Here is a 15,264-nt window from a genome sequence, read left to right as displayed (position 1 = left end):
TCCAAGCCACACACCATCCTGACTTGGAACTATATCGCCGTTCCGTCACTGTCGCTGGGTCAAAATCCTGGAACTCCCTTCCTAACAGCACTGTGGGTGTACCTACCCCACATGGACTGCAACGGTTCAAGAAGGAAGCTCACCACCACCTTCTCAAGGGCAATTAGGGATGGGCAATAAATGCTGGCCTGGACAGCAACGCCCACATCCTAAGAATGAATTTTAAAAAATCAAACCAATTCTCTCCTCATAGTCAATAGTTTCTTCTTGCTTTGCAAATTCTGTTGTTACTTGTAGTATTGTGCATTGTTCTTAAGTCGGAATTAAATGATAACTGCAGGCTGTACATTCAGATTCAACACAAACACTATTTATTGCCTTACATAACTACATTGCATGATTTCAGGTCCAGGTAACTTCCTCACTGATGTGTGTTTCTGTGTGTGTGCACTCTGCGAGCCATGTGTTGAGTGTGCCTCTCAAAATGGTGTTTCCTCCTTATATATGTACGATGATGCCATCAGTTGCATCAGTGGCCTCAGCCAGAGTTCTAATTAATCAATTAATTAGACAATTAATTGCCACTTAAGGGCCTCTTCCCGCCCTCGCTGGTATTTTATGGCTGGGCACGTCAGCACCTGAGGAGGCCACCCAGTAAAACCAGACCGCCTGGCAGGGGGTGCCTCCTGATTGGATATCCAGTTCCCCAAGGAGAGCCCCATGCAGCACAAGTGTCCTCGCTGGAGCCCCTCCCTCCCCCCTCACTGGGGCCCAGCTGCTTATCCCCCCCATGAGGCCCAAAACCCCACTCGCAGTTGGGTGCAGTCCCAGCAGTGGCCACTGCTTCTGGTGGCGCTGCTGGGGCTGAAGAGCTGCCGACCCGCTTATTGGTCAGCAGCTCCTGGAGGCAGGACTTCCTGCCTCAGAGGGGCAGAGCCCTAACGAAGGCAAATTAAGGTGGGCAAGACTTCTGCCACAACGTAAAATTCTGGCTGTGATCTCTTAAAGATGAAGTTTCTTAAAGGTGAAATCACCACTACACTACAATACAGTACTGAACTTTTGCATTCTGTAATATGATGCACACCCACCACTGTTAAACTGTGTGCATGACAATTAGTGTATGAAACATCTTGCTCTAGCACCAGAGATCTAGATTACTGTCAGCAGCCTTGCTGAAATCTCTTTTAAACATTCTCCATTAATTTTTGTTGCTGTTGCTGCTTCAAATGAATCAAATGTTTGTGTGCAATTAAGTCAAGCTATCGAACACTTTCTTCACCTACATGATTTGTTCAACAGTAGGAATTGAGACTATTTTTCTGCTAGCCCTTTCATCTCTGAGCTCCTTGCTTTACAGGTTGAATTTCCAGTTCTCGCCTTCAATCATCGTTTCTTCACAACAAGGAAGCTGAAATTGGTAGACAGACGATCAATCCCAGTTCCCACCATTCGGTGGCGTTTTGTGGCTCCAGCAGAGACTGAGAGATGGTGGACAAACACTTTATGCTCCTAATTGACAGACAGTAAGCTTTTGCAGGATGGGACTAGTCCAGGCAGTTCATATTCTCAACAAAAGTGCTCTGATGTTGCATGTCCAGTGCAGACACTAAATGGTCAACCAGAACCAATAAAACGGATCTAATTGAGGCAACAACTGTCATTACCCAATAAGGCTGAGAGTCTCATAGTTTGATCCTCATCTCCCCAGATGATAACGTATTACATGGACAATCCAATCTACTGCAGGCTCTGTGTGCAAGTCTGATACAAATGCATTTTTAGCAAAGCCCTTACCAAAACAAGAAAAATAAACTTTACAAAGCTAAAGGGGAGAAAAGTAAGGGAAGCCACTGAGAACAATCCAGGAGCCTCCAAACAAATGTGAGGAGGGTGGTCAAAAAAAAAAGAAGAGAAGTAGATATGAGTACAGCTGTAGAGGCCAAATACAACCGTAAGAAATACTTCCAGTATTACAACAGCAGAGGTTATCAAAGAAGAACTGAGATCCCTTAAGGATACAAATTAAGTTAACTTTAGTTCTGAGCTAAAATAATTTAAGTACTGAATGATTACTTCCTACAGGTATTCACGGGAGACGATGCCACTCAGCCAGGGAATATTCTATTACTAAACTTATTGACTTTGTCATCACTTACATGGATGGTCTAGGCAGGATCAAAATCGAGAAATCTCTAAGGATGCATGTTATATACCGAACAATGCGAAATGAGACTAAGGATAAAATCTACTGATGGCATCATCTCAATGGAATCAATGCTCACAGAGGAGTTCCCACTGGATTGAAAAAAAAACATGGCACCCACTTTCAAAAAAATGACAACTGTTACAGTCAGGTGAGACATGATAGGGATGGCTTCCCCTTTTCACCTCTCAACTGACTGAAGACAGCATCTTTTAAAAAAGTGTTTTAGCTCCTGAGTGCTTTACTTGTCAGGAACAGACAAATGACAGGTTTTCTTATAAGTTTTGAAAGAAAGATAAACGTTTATTGTTCAACATCCGAATATACGCAACTACACCCACTTTCACACTCATACAGATACACACACACTCAAGAAGAGATTGTGATTATAAAAGTTAGGTCTTATGATTTCAAGAATTCTTTGTTACACTTGTTTTTCCCCAGAATGAAGATTTGAAATGATGCAGGCCTGTAATTTTTTTTTGTTCACTGAAGAAAAGCTGTGGAGGTTTAGGAGGATGGATTTGCTGTTGTTTTATGTTTGCAGTAGCAGATTTCTCTTGTTATACTTCAGTCAAGGTTCAGTGGCGAAGCCCTGGTACAGTTCCTCAGGTGGAGAGTTCAGGGCCAACTCGAGTCTCTGCCAACATGTGGCTTAAAGCTGGTGGTCTTAGGCAGGGTCTTTTCTCTTCGTGGGCATAATTCTTTTGTCCCTGTATACTCAGAATATGTCTTATTAAAACCCCTCATCAGAACCCGAGTTCTGTCATGTGACCAGAGCATCTCTTTCCATTGTCCTCATAAATAGTTTCTGATGGTTAGGCCATTGTCAGACAATGGAGACTGGGTATCACTCAGCCACATACCATCTCAAAAAATAGAGCTTTTCACACCCATTTTCTGGATTTCAAGTTTGGAGTCTAAGAGTCTGCAACAGTATTGTGAACACAATTTTTTTTAATGAGTTGGAGAAATGCAGCCATTACCACAGGAAGGGTTGTTAGCATTTTAATGACTTTACCAAGACTTGTCCAGACATGAAAATTAGCTCGGGGGTTCTTGCAGTTCCATGTATATTGGCAGGAAAGAAAAGGTCACCTGACCTCTCAATTCCATTTTGTTTTACAGGGAAGTGTCCATTTCCGGTTTATTCTTTATAAAGTTCATATTTATAGTTCATAAGTTTGTATTACATGAGTGACACAACAAATCAATTCTAAGAAACGACATCTCCATTAGCCTTACAGACTGGCAATATGATCATTAGGACCAAACTTGAGGGTTGCCTGTCATGAAAAACTCAGTAAATAGTAACAAGCAGTGTTTCAGAAAGAGGAGATTCATCCTGACCAACCTCCTTGACATTTTTAAGGATGTGACATTTTAAGTCACATGGGCGGCACAGTGGCACAGTGGTTAGCACTGCAGCCTCACTGCTCCAGTGACCCGGGTTCAATTCTGGGTACTGCCTGTGCGGAGGTTGCAAGTTCTCCCTGTATCTGCGTGGGTTTCCTCCGGGTGCTCCGGTTTCCTCCCACAGCCAAAGACTTGCAGGTTGATAGGTAAATTGGCCATTATAAATTGCCCCTAGTGTAGGTAGGTGGTAGGGGAATTGTGGGGATGTGGTAGGAATATGAGGTTAATGTAGGATTAGTATAAATGGGTGGTTGTTGGTCGGCACAGACTCGGTGGGCCGAAGGGCCTGTTTCAGTGCTGGATCTCTAAATACAAAAATAAAAAGTGAACGTTAAAAAGTCTCATGATGTAACATCAGTAGACTTTCAGGAAGCCTTTGATAAAAATCTGCATGAAACATTGCCACTCAAGTGAATGCAGTGGGTAAAACATGGAGATGGCAAAGGAATTATCTGAAAGAGAGGAATCCGTGGGTAATTCCTACGAGAGGGATTCTGGGCTCAGGATTGGAGTTTTCCAGGAACCAGCTCTGGGCCCCTATGGTTTCTACTTTCATAAGAAACATTAGACATGCAATAGTCAAACTTACAGATAGTATTGCATTTAGGCAGCAAGGGCAGAGTTACAACAGGACCTAGATAACATTTGGCTGAGAGCAGATGAAATCCAAAATGTGTCAACATATTTGACATGTACTGAACAAAATGGGACAGTACTAAGTTACACTTGATCCAATTCTTGGGTTACACATTACAACTCACCTTGATGTTAACATTAGAGCAGAATAACAAACATGCAGCATCCACACTTGCAGTCAAACTCTTGCTCAAATTTCTTACTTACCTGACAGTTTGAGACAATGCCATAAGCCAGCAGTGGGGAAAATCACTTCTGCTTTTACCTACAGAAGGGTAATGTTGCTGCACCATCAGAAAATTAGAAAAAACAGGCGTTAAGCTGGTAAAGGCAGCACAAATTGAGAAAATTCAGCAGGACTCTGCACCCTGATACCACTCCAACACCATAAAATGTTCATGGAAGAATTCATAGCTGATTTTGTTATCTTTCATAACTTTCCTTTCTCATGACGTTGCTGGTTGGTATCAAGATATAGGACGAAGTTGACCTTGATTCTTGCCCACTTCCCCTTTGAGCCTTTAAGTGTGCCCATCACTGACCACTTGTTGTTGACATGTGTAAAACACAGTTGCTGTGGTCACTGAGTCAACAAAATGAACGGCTTTGTTATGGTCATCTACAGCGATTATAAATAAATCGTAGAACAACGAACATTCTCTGGTAATAGAAGGGCTGTAATGGATTGATGGCTTCACACTAACACCACACAGTGCCCAGGCTCTCAGGTGAACCATGTGCTGTTGCTCAAAGCTATCTATGATGGTGTTCACTCACACACAGTAGCTCCATCCTGTCCCACCCACAGTCGTGGAAACTCGTATGAGACTAATGACATCTTTACAAGGCAGAATGTTTATTGATTATAATTTAGCAGGTGATGTAAAATATCTGTTGAGCATAAGTTCTAAAGCAGAGTAAAAGCACTGAGTATCTTAAGGTTCCAAACATTCTCGCTGGGGATAAACAGCAAATGGAAGTGAATGTGTAATAATCCAAACTGAGCCATTTCAAGTTTACTTGTGATTTCGCAAATTTGACCTAATTCAGATTCAGCCACATCAGTCCCTGGAATGCAAAATGTCTGATACTGAAGGCCATGTAATAGACAGTGGGCTGATTATTGTCCCTCTCATGTCCTGTAAATGACAAAGCAGATAAATTTCCAGAGGTTTCTATTGGCAAATTTCTTTTCTTTTCTGCATCTAACACCCATTTCTACAAAGGATTTTGCCAAACCTCAGAAGCTTCCGACAGAGGTAAGCAAAAACTTCATGAACAAATCATAATGTGAAGGAAGTGAGATAACGTACAGATCCATACTATGTTGTGCAGACAAGAATAATTTATTGCATAACTCAGGATAACTAATGTATGTGGGTGAAGAGTCTAAGGTTGGACTTCATCAATTCACAAGTTATGAAAGGCGCAACGAGCAACTTTCATGTGCAATTTTAATTATGTTTTTACTTTTTGCTGATCTTGTTTCATTTTCACTTTGTTATGGGTGATTGTGTGATTAAAGGGGATTCACAGAGAACTATAAGTGCTCCAGTTTTTGAAAATAACCCACAGCTTGGCATAATGAATGTCTCTCTGGGAATCTCTCATTATTTGGGCGAAGAAACAGAGAGAGCGTGGAGGCATGAGAGGCAGCTGATCATTTAGTACAGAAGGATTGTGTACATCCCTGTTATCCCTCCACCCACTAACAGCAGCAGAGGTGAACTCACCTGGCTTTGTCCAAGGCTTTGAGTCATTGGTGAGGCAGTGGCTGAGTTGTATTTCCTGCCGCATTCTGACCGGCAGCACAGATATAACACTGCCAACGTCACTTTAGCTTTTATTTGTCACATGCTCCCCCGCTGCCCTACAGAGTGCCAGACAGGCCAACCTTCCATAGAGAGCAGAATCTCTACTTCATCAGCCACAGGGGATCAGTAGCTGAGTTGCTCCATCAACAGCCTCCAAATTGCAAATGGTGCTTCCATACTGGGTTTCCATTTTTGCATGTTATTCCTTCCCCATGCACCTATCCCCCACCTCACTGCCAGCTTCCCTTCAGCCTTGCTAAAGACTGCAATCAGATTAAAATACCTCTTCAATTTTCCTAAAGGCAATAATGAATTCTGCTTTCCTATGCAGCCACTTCCCTTTAACTGATAGCAACACTGCAAGTTTTCTGTCTCTACCATTAATGTAGCTCCCCACAACAAGATGATTTTGGGAAAAATTGGTTGTTCACCGAAGGTCCTCAGTCTCATCTGCTTCTTCCATGACAACATTCACTGCACTGTACAGTCTGATGGCTCCACTTCCGACAGTTTCGGAGTGAAGAATGGAGTGAAACAGGGTTGTGCCCCAGCCCCCACTCTGTTTGGCATCTTCTCCATGCTCCTGATCTTTACCTTCCCCTCAGATATGGAAGGATTCTACTTGCACACTAGATCAGACAGCAAGCTCTACAATCTATCAAGGCTGAAATCAAAGACAAAATCACATTGTGTACTGATCAGGAAAACTCCTCTATGCTGATAATGCTGCGCTAGTCACTCACACAGAAACTCAGCTACAAAGACTCATGGATTGTCTCTCCCATGCCTTTAATTTGTTCTCCTTGACTATTAGGATCAAGAAAATTGTGGTCATTGGACAAAGTGTTGCATCTCTGCCCCGATCACACTAAATAACACTCAACTGGAAGTGGTTAACAAATTCTGCTACCTATGGTGACAGACAATTTGTCCCTTGATGCAGAGCTTGATACACACATAGGGACAGCAGCTACCACCTTTGGCTGACTCGCGAAACGTGCATGGGATAACACCAAGCTGACCCTTAGGGCCAAGCTGATGATTTATAAGGCCTGTGTTCTTGGCACCTTGCTGTATGGCTGAAAAACATAGGTGACTTACAGCTACCAGGAAAGAGATAATAATTTCCATCTTCGCTGTCTGCAGTGGATTATGGGTATATTCTTGCAGGACAAAAATCACAAATGTGGCAGTTCTTTCAAAGGCAGAGCTCTCAAATGTGCTGGCACGAATCAAACAGAGGCAGCTTTGGTGGATCGGACATGTATGTGATACGATCGCATACCCAAGGACCTTCTGTATGGTGAGGTAGCCGGGGCCAGACGACCAGTGGTGCGCCCAAAGCTCTGCTTTAAGGATTCTTGCAGATGTGACATGAAGGCTCTAAATGCCAGCTTTCACACCTGGGAGTCACTAGCTGGCAGAAGAGGGAAATGGTGACGCATCCTGTGGACTGGCGTGCACTGCCACGATGACCAGTTGCTGCAGCAGCTTGGCAACAGGCGCCAACATAAGAAGCAACAGCTCTCAACGTCACTCGGCAGCTTCACGTGCAGCACTTGTGGCAAAACCTGCCTCTCAAGGATTGGCCTTCACAGCCATCAGCAAAGGTGCACCAAGAGAAGACACCCCACCTAAATGGATTGTTTGCTGCGTGTCCATCATCTTTCGTAGATGGAAGGTCACCAACCAACCCCAACAAGCCCAGGCTGCACTTGGGGGCTGTGCCTATTTATGCAAACAAGCTAATCCAAGAGATATCTGTGCTATTGGCATGTAAGTTTTCTGGCTAGATTTGGACCAGTTCTTAATCATTCAGAAATAAAAATTTACCCCAGTCTTTTGTATCTATTTTATTTGATCAACCTTTCTGATAGAAGCTGTACTGGTTTCCTTGCTGTGGAATTTTCCCTGAGACCACTCAGGGTGGATTTGTGATACGATTCTTTCTGGGCTGTCTCCAACATCAGGACTTAAGCCAGCAATGACAGAATTGTCAATCCTTCCTTCTGTCTAAGCTTTTTGGTGCCAGAATCAAAATATGGACCCGATGCCATCAGTGAACAGCAGTTTCCAGTCCGAGGTAAACAGCGAGCCCATGTCTCAGGGAATGTCTACAGTTCGAACTGGACTCGTCATTTTGTCTGCGGGTGAGCCTGCAACAGGATTCTTACCATCAGAGGCAACTCTGTAAGGTAAACAAGGTATACTAGTACTTCTTTATTAGTACAGGAGCTGCAAGTTTTTCATGTTGCACCAAAGAGTATGAGGAGTTATCAAATTCCTAATTTGAAATGGAATACAGACTGCTCACAATTTTTTCAGCATAAAGAGTTTGCGTCTTCCAGAATATCAGAGAAACACCCGGTAACAGATCCATTTTTCCATTTCCATTTCTGCAGTGCTAGATTTCTCCTCACTAAATGTGCTTCATGACTTATTTTCTAAATACAATGACCCCTTCTGTCTTTTTCCTCTCTCCAGTCAAACTTGAAAAGCCTTGCTTATGGCATCATCGGGTATTTCCAGCACTTAGTGCCAGGGAAAGATGACTCTGTTTGTTATACATCATGAAGAGGCAGAACCAAGAATCCAAAAAAGGACTGAAAGCTAACACAGCATTTAGTTTCACTTAATCCTCAGTGGATCCCTTACACTTTACTGACATTTTTCCCTCGAACCTGTCAATCCAGAAGTGTTGAGTGAAACAACCATGAATAATTAGTGCTTGGTGTGGTCCATTACCTCCTGTTAAGGTTAAAGCAGCAACTACAGACTCATTCATAAGGCAGTTAGATACAGAAATGAGGAAAATCTATCGGTTTCAATGGAAGGGCTAGCTGGAAGGCTCCCTCATCTGTGTTGCGTTTTAGCTGCAGAGCAGTAGTTACAGTGCAGGTTCTAGCCAGTCATTACCCCATTTAAATAAAATCAAAATACCCCATTTAATGCTGCCCGATCTGTGTGTGACCGGGACTCCAGTTTTCCTACCCAGGGCATACTTCTGTGCCTTGTCACAGCCCCTCTCCTAGCAAATAATGTGTAAATGTTTAGAGAGCACACAGGGAAACTTTATAAAATTGGAAATGCAGATCAGTTAGGTTCAAGTGCCCAAGGGGTCAAACGAAGTTAGGTCAGAAACCGTTTCACACCAATGTTAAATTTGGAGTGAAAGCATTTCTTTTGTGATCATTATTAAGATAACAGCAAAATGATAAACTGAACAGATCTGTGGTTTTTGCAGAACAATAAAACATTAAATTATGGAAGTGATATGCACTTGCATACGCACTAACCACAGGCAATGACACAGTGCAAGAGCATGGGTCTATGTTACCTTCAAACATCAAACCCTTTGAACCCACACCAGAATGCGGCTGTCAGTTCTGACCTGATATGGTAGATATAAGACTGCTCAAGGGAAGGAAATTTGGCACCGTCATATATCAAGCGAAAGAAAGAAGCTGGAGCAGTGCCAGCCTGTGATAAGGTCCATATGATGTGGTCATGGCCTGTCACACTCTGACTGGAGTTAAATCACATACACTGTGTGCTCATTGTCTGTATGTACATTCTGTTTCCTTAAATGTTACCTACTGGCATGTAACAAATGTAATTCAATGGTCACAACTTATGTTTTACTCTGAAACTAAAGTCAGGGCAACAGCAAAGTCAAAGAATCTTGACAGCTGCAACTTCTAACATTTCAGCACATTTTATCTGTATCGGGTTGTTATTGATTTCAGTGACAAACATGTACATCCACTGATTCACACATACAGACGTAAACCAACGCATGTAGATGCTCAGATACATACACATATGTTCAAGAAATATTCATATGGTACATGTCTCGGAAATATTTTAAAATGTTTCTTGTGAAGAATTACTTTGAAGTGCAGTAGCTGTTATGTTGGAAAATACCGCAGCCATTTTGCACACAGCAAGATCCCATGAAGAAACAATAAATTGCTTGTGTTGCCCGACAGCGACTGCACTTCCAAATGATTCCTTTGATTTAACTTCAACTTTCTGCATATTTCTGCTCCAACTGGGGCCAGAGCCTCCTCAGTTCCACTCCCTCATCCCTGTTCCCTGCCACCCTTCTCTATCCATCTTTAGCAGGCTTCCCAAAACCTGTCATTTCAACCTAACTCAGTCACCTTTGCTAACTTGCCCAAAGGTATTTATTCCTCTTTTATCATTCCTTCTGTAAAGTGCTGAGGAATGTATTTCTATGTTAACAGCACAATACAAAAGTGTTTTTGTTGTTCATTGATAAAATATATCAGCTTGGACTGGGAAAATACACTGCATTGCTTCAAATAGAACAATGAGATCTGCGTCACTCAAACAGACACAAAGGTGGACCCACATTGATGTGTGAAAATGTATTCACTCCTTCCTTCCCTCTCCTCCCCTCCCCTCATTCAATTGTCATTAATATTTATCATTGATGGTACTTCAGGAACATGCTGTGGCTGTGTTTGTTAAAATGGTGTCTCCTTCCCAACCTTAACATCACCTGACCAATCAGTACTTAATAAAATGAACATCCTCTAACATCCTTAATCCACTTTCCACACTCACATGAATTACACTACTCTTTTTCCCCTCCTTCCCAGTATTTCTGCCTAATACTTCATCAAATGAGTTACCCATCCACCAACTATTGAGTTACCTCTGTGACTCATGGACTAGGTCACACCATCAGCACCTGTGCTTGTGCAGCGAACCATTTCCTTGTTATTATCTATGCCTTCATCATCAAAAGCAGCTCTAATTAATAAGGTAAGATTCTTGGGGAGGTAAAGGAAAATTTATCACTCGACTTATTTATCAGTCTCAGAATACAGTGATCTTTCAGCAGTGAAATTCCAGGCTGTGCTAAAAGGTAGTGCTGGCAATGTCTGTAACTTGGAATCAGAATCATGGCACCAAGTCAGACTGAGAGTAAATAGTTCCCTCTTTCAACATGGTTGTTGTAATTACCAAAAAATTGCAAACTAAAGATATTTATTTTTATTTTTTATTTATTTATTATTTTTATTTTATTTAGAGATACAGCACTGAAACAGGCCCTTCGGCCCACCAAGTCTGTGCCGACCAACAACCACCCATTTATACTAACCCTACAGTAATCCCATATGCCCTACCACCTACCTACACTAGGGGCAATTTATAACAGCCAATTTACCTATCACCTGCAAGTCTTTGGCATGTGGGAGGAAACCGGAGCACCCGAAGGAAACCCACACAGACACAGGGAGAACTTGCAAACTCCACACAGACAGATATTAAAAATTAATTAGGCAAATATGGCATTCTAAAAATGATAAATGGTACAGGGAAAGACTAGAGAACTAGGGGGATTGAATTGAAATAGGTAGCTCTGGCACACTGATGGACTGAATGGACTCATGATGATGAGGTTACATTTATTGCTTGTCCTAAATTGCTCAGAGTAGCTGGTGGTTGGCCTTCTCCTTTAACCACTGCAGTCCTTGTGGTAATGGTATTCCCTCAATGGTGTCAGTCAGCTGACCCAGATAAAACAATAGCCTATGCACAATTTCCTGTTTTTCTGTCCACTCCTCAACCCTCTGCTGACTGAAATGAAGAGAATGTTATTACAAGTGTGAATATTTTAGCTCAATATAGCTGCCAAATATAATAGGAAAAACTTCATGAAGACAGAGGCAGGCTGTTCGAATGGGTGGACAAGTGGCAGATGAAATTTAATGCAGAGAAGTGTGAAGGTACATTTTGTTAGGAAGAATGGGGAAAGGCAATACAAAATAAAGGGTACAATTCTAAAGCTGGTGCGGGAACAGGGGGACCTGGGGGTATATGTGTATAAATCATTGAAGGTGGCAGACAGGTTGAGAAAGTGGTTAAAAAGGCATATGGGATCTTGGGTTTTATAAATAGAAGCACAGAATACCAAAGCAAGGAAGTAATGTTGAATGTTTATAAAATACTGTTTCAGCCTCAACTGGAGTATTGTGTCCAATTCTGGGCACCACACTTTAGGAAGGATGTGAAGGCTTTAGAAAGGGTACAGAAAAGATTTATGAGAATGTTTCCAGGGATGAGGGACTTCAGTTGGGTGGATAGGTTGGAGAAACTGGGGCTGTCCTCCTTAGAGAGTGGTTGAGAGCAGATTTGATAGAGGTGTTCAAAATCATTCAAGGTCTGGACCGAGTAGATAGAGAGAAACTGTTCCCATTGGCAGAAGGGTTGAGAACCAGAATATGAAGTGAATGGCAAATGAACCAATGGCGACGAGGAAAAACTTTTTTATATACCATGTGGTTAAAATCTGGAATACTCTGCATTTTTTTTTCTTTCATGGGATGCGAACATCGCTGCAAAGCCTGCATTTGTTGCCCATCCCTAATTACCATTTAGAAGGTGCTCTTGTGGCCAGAGTATTTATACAGTGGGTTCAGTTCAGTTTCTGGTCAATGGTAAGATGGTTAGGTTCTCCCTTGTTGGAGATGGTCATTACCTGGCACTTGTGTGGCACGAATGCTACTTGCCACTTATCTGCCCAAGCCTGAATGCTGTCCAGGTCTTGCTGCATTTCTACATGGACTGCTTCAGTATCTGAGGAGTCATGAATGATTCTGAACATCGTCCAATCATCAGCAAACATCTCCACTTCTGACCTTATGATGGAAGGAAGGTCATTGGTAAAGCAGCTGAAGATGGTTGGGCCGAGGACACTACCCTGAGAGTGTGGTGGAGGCAGTTTCTACCATGGTTTTCAAAAGGGCATTGGTTAAGCACCTGGAGAGAAACAAATTGTAGAGCTACGGGGAAAGGGCAGGGTCGTCATGGGACTTGCTGATTTGTTCTGCCAGAGAGCCAGCATGGACAGGATGGGCCAAATAGCCTCCGTCTGTGCTGTAATCATTCTATGATTCTATGAATAGAACTACCAAGAAGTCACAAGAACAACAATGTTTCTGGCGGGTACTCTGTGCTAGGAAGATCCCAAGTCTGAGCTGTTCTGAAATAGCTGATCTGAGTGAGAGGGTACAGTAAGAGCATGTAATTTTCCTCAGTGGCCTGAGTAAGTAAGAGGAAAAAATAAGTCTGGTTCCCTCTCCTGATCACTCTATGCCAATACCTATCAGACACACATGTGTGAATGTTAATTGGGCTCAGGTGTGAGGATATCTGGTACCCATGTCTAATCAGCCAATGGCTGCCAAGGAAGAAAATTGATTAGAAAAATATTGAAAACAGACTCAGAATAAGGATAAAGGAGCAGCTCTTGATAATCTCTACTGCATGTCTTGTCTCAATCCAGTTATCCAGTTCACTTTTTCATTTTATTAATTATATCAGCTGCTGTCTGCTTTATGAAGTTAGTAGTTAAAATGCTACAGATTGATCACCACTGCTGATTTCAGTAGTGATTTATTTTTCCCACGACATTGATGGCAGTAATGATTTTAATGGTTCTAAACTCAGCCTCTTGAACACTAGCTCTAACTTTGCAGATGTTTCACTAGTTCACTTTCTTCTGTAGAAATACAAGTGAGTGTTAAAAAAACCGCTTTAAGGCTGCTGTCAGCTTGTGAGGCTGATTGTAGTTATAGGCAGGCTGGCAATTGCTGGGCAGAACACACCTGTCAACCTGTTGTTGCCATGGTGAGGCTCAAACTATTTAAAGACCTGGACTCGTTTGCATGCTTCCAGTGCTGTGTGGGTGCCAAACTTGCACTCTGAGGCAGCTTGCAGTGGGAGAGGGACAATAGCATTTGTCTCCTACACAGAGGCTGGGTGGGAGTTTAAGCGTTTTCCCTTTATGTGCCATTGGTTAGATCGCACAAGGCGATACATTTCTACCTTAAAACTACAACTAGGATCCCTTTGTACCTCATGGGACCCCAATTTGCATACAACAAGCACTACAACTGTCTTCCTCAGGGCCCTACCCAAGCTGGCAGTGACTGCAGTGTCAGAGTCAACAGTGCAGTAAGTGACCCAACACCAATTTCAGGCTGTTACAGCCTCAATTACATAAGGCTGAGGCACTTAAAATAGGCACCATTATCTCTGTGATTGCTTTTAAAACCATTTTTACATTACAATAGTTTAGAGAATAGTTTATCGAGAATGAATTTCAACCTTGTTCTTACAATTTTCACAAGAAAATCCAAACCAACAGTTTATTGGCAGTTGTTGAATTCAGTTTGTAAAATATATTGCGGGGGAGGGCCTCCCCTTAACCAAATGGCCGTGTGATGAAATACATCAAGTGCCGTTGGGCTTTTGTAAGAAACAAAATATATTAGTCAGAAAGCAGGGAAGGGAACATCTTTGAGGTTTGAAATTTGTATTGTGTTATTAACTGCAGGTGTCTTCAGGTGTGCCATTTCCCACGCTGCTAGTTACTACCCTGTTAAACACTTATTTTCATTAGTTTCTAATCATTAAATTATCAACTGCAAAATTGAACACCTTTTTTAATACCCTTAAGAGTGGCTTAAGAAAAATATTAGAGCAATAGAAAGCAGAAATATGTCATGTGTTATTCACTTGTGTAGCAGCTGCTATATTAATATCAAACATTACATAAATTCTTCACAGATCCAGCACTGCTGTCCCGGGTAAAATAACTTTGACAAGTCATTTTCACCACAGTGGGTGTGATCTTCATTTCCAATATATAATTTTTCTAAACTAAAACATATTTAGAGTTTGTCAATAAAGATTAGTCATGCCTCTCAACTTGAGAAAACCTTACCATAATTTTCAAGAATGATCACAACACATCCTGTGCAACAGACGTGCAGTAATAACTGCCCTCATGAAACAAGTTAAAACACCAAGGTGTTTACTTATGATTCGGCACAATTAAAATCATCTATCAAAAGTATGCTGGTCCTTTCAGTATTGACTCTCAGCCAACAATCTCTACTTTAAGGGAAAAAAGGGACTGAGAATATATTAATAAGGGCACAAATACTAATTGTATCACATCAAATTTTAAAAGGAGAACACAGAAAGGAAATAAGAGGGAAAGAAATATGGGTTAACACCTTTGTTACAATGAAATTATGGGAACAGATAGTACGGTCTTTTTCAAAAAAGACTTGTAATACTGTTTGTGATCATTGTTTATTCCACTTGTTAATCAAAATTTGTATTACTGTAATACCACACTTTGAAGGTAAT

The 15,264-nt window shown here is 41.8% G+C and overlaps 1 protein-coding gene across 5 annotated transcripts in view; it reads right to left on the bottom strand.

Moving 5' to 3' along the window:
- The window catches only part of sema3d (sema domain, immunoglobulin domain (Ig), short basic domain, secreted, (semaphorin) 3D), a 368,459-nt gene that overhangs the window by 68,497 nt on the left and 284,698 nt on the right, over nucleotides 1-15,264 (bottom strand). The window lies entirely within an intron of this gene.

This window comes from Heterodontus francisci, chromosome 27 (genome assembly GCF_036365525.1).
Source record: "Heterodontus francisci isolate sHetFra1 chromosome 27, sHetFra1.hap1, whole genome shotgun sequence".
Classification (NCBI taxonomy): Eukaryota; Metazoa; Chordata; class Chondrichthyes; order Heterodontiformes; family Heterodontidae; genus Heterodontus; species Heterodontus francisci.
Note: the sequence above shows the minus strand (reverse complement) of the source record. Positions and strands in the feature narration are given on the sequence as shown.